Here is a 2,766-nt window from a genome sequence, read left to right on the forward strand (position 1 = left end):
CTTAAATATTTAAATTTTTACTCATTTAAATATTAGAAATATAATTAAAAGGACTTATTAAGAATTTAAGATCTTCAAACACTCTTTAACTTTCTTTGACACAAGAACATCTCTTTTCTTTTTAATTTTTCATTTTTATTTTCAATTTCCCCCTCACCTCAGAGTCTTGTTTGGTTGTCATTCCATTCAAACCATACCACCACCAATAGCTCACTAAATAAAACCACACACACTCTCTCATAAACAGTTTCTGAGGAAAAGAATGATGATCATGCCTGTGAGAAGAACACTACTTCTCAAGTTGATTGCATTGAGAAGGAGACGACTCTGGAAACTCCAAACAAACATCTTGAATTTTTCATTCATGGTGATGATTGCAGGTTGATTCCTGTTGAATTTGACTCTGCTACCACAGAAGATTCAAATCAAAGTAGGTATAAGGCCAACGGCGACAATTTTATTCTGGATTTTGACACAAGTGATGATGCTAAAGCTGCGTCGGTTATTGAGAATTGGCACATTTCTGAGGAGAAAATTGTGGCAGGATTTTCATGCCAAGAGAATACAAAGGCCTTCAAGGTCAATGAGATTGAATCAATTCAATTACAAGAAGAGGAACAACATTTGGAGCAAGATTGTCAAGATGTGAAGATTGTTGAAACCATTGAAGATTTGCACAAGGATGATAATGCTGAACCAAACATGGAAAGAAGAGATGGAGAATCATGTTCAGATGTTTCAACAGGTTACATGTTAGTTGTTATTCTATTCTCTTACTTGATTTTCTATGTTTATTGAATGAGTATCAAAGCCAAGATATTGTCTTGGATACAAGTCAAAGGATACAAGAAGATCCATCTACTAGCACAGTCAGTTATCAACTCCAGGATCATAGTGGTAAGCCTTAACTTCTTATCTCGTTCTTGTTAGAAATTTTTTCATTCTATTTTGTGACATTTTTCAATTCAATATATATGTAGGCCATGAGAAATTAGAAGAATTTGTGGAATTCAAAACCATGTCACTTGAAGTGAGAATGCCAACAGTAAATAACCATTTTTCGGAGTCTTCTGAGATTCATGAGAATGAGGAAGAAATGGTGGTCGTTGTCTGGTCTTCGTCTGCGCAGTGGTCTGGTCGCCATCATGCTCAACTGTTCTTCGTCATTGTCTGCCTAGACTGCTCAGATTGAAGGTCAGTGCTTATTATTAGGGCTTGTCCTTTGTTTTTTTAATGTTTTGTTCAGAAGTGAGAACAAAAATTTAGGATTTTGCTAGTGCTACTTAGATTTTTTTTTTGAATTTTTTATTTTGGTTCTTTGTTTTTCGGTTTAGGATTCTGCTACTGTTAGTACTATTCAGATTAAATTGTTGAATGATTAACTCCGCTCTTTGCTGTTGTGTTGTACTCTGATTTGTTGCTTTTTTTTGTGTGCTATGTAAAAATAATTGTGCTGAAATCTTAATAATCTTGGTTAACTTTTGGAAAAGTTTGTTAATTTTTGCATAAAATTATGCTAAAATTTTGTTAAAATTGTGATTAGTCTGATGTCTGTTGAAAAGATTGCTAGTTTGGTTTTTTCCTTTTTTTTGTGTTGCGTTGAAAATAATTGTGCTAAGACCTTGATAATTTTGATTAATCTCTAGAAAAGTTTGTTAACCTTTTCATAAAATTATGCTCAAATTTTATTAAAATTGTTATCAGTATGTTGTTGAAAATATTGCTAATTTTTGTTATATGTGTGTATCCCAATTGTCGTATGAGAAACAGTAACAATGAGGTGATATTTGAGTGTGATGACCCGTTACTATTGCGCACTCGGCGAGTAAGTTCGTTGTCGGAGTTGAGGAGTCTAATATTGAGTAACCTTGGTGGTTTAGGGAGAAAAGAGATTAGAAAGGTGGGGTATAGGTTGCTAGTACGATTGGAAAATATAGTTTTTCAGTTTCGACTCCATGGAGATGAGCATGTGCGCCTCATGTTTGACATCCATGGGAGAATTATGGCGGAACAAGTAATGGCGCTTTCCGTGGAGATTCGTGATGTTGGTGGCAGTGGATCCGTCCACTCGACCTTTGTGCAGGATGACCCACCTCTTGCATTCCATTGATTCATGTTGCTAGTCCAGTGAAAGACATAGATGTGGATGATAAAGATTCCGGCGAGGAATATGTTGTGGATAGCAATGATAGTGGTTCTTCTGAAGATGATGATGAGGAGGAGTTTGTACTAGAGACGCGGATCAATGCAGCGGCGCGCTATGTTTTGCCTCCCCCCACCCAATTCTTGCGCTATCCGATGTACCAAGTCACTATCTTGATGCATGAGAAATCTTCGTTTTTCAACACCAGAAAAGACGATTACAACCGAGACGATGGGATGGAGTTTCGGGTCAGTCACAGATTAAAAAGCAGAGATGCAGTAACGCAAGGTGTGAAGAACTACATCATTCGTAGAAGTGCTGAGTACTGAGTTGTCGAATCGGACCGATTAAAATACCATGTGCATTGTTGCCAATCTGCAACTAGATGTCCCTGGAGTCTCCGTATAGCCCTCCGACAGAATTTCGGATATTAGTGAGATCAAGTTTAATTGTGGCGTTTTTACCCATTTATCATTGTTATATCTGGTGTAGTTTTTAACCATAAATATTTTATTTCGTTAGGGAGGTCCAGAGGGTTGGTAAAGCGCATACGTGTTTAGCACCCACCATGTCTTAAGACCATTGACAGTTGGACATCACCCTTATCTGCAATGGCATCCTGC

This window comes from Arachis ipaensis, chromosome B02 (genome assembly GCF_000816755.2).
Source record: "Arachis ipaensis cultivar K30076 chromosome B02, Araip1.1, whole genome shotgun sequence".
Classification (NCBI taxonomy): domain Eukaryota; kingdom Viridiplantae; phylum Streptophyta; class Magnoliopsida; order Fabales; family Fabaceae; genus Arachis; species Arachis ipaensis.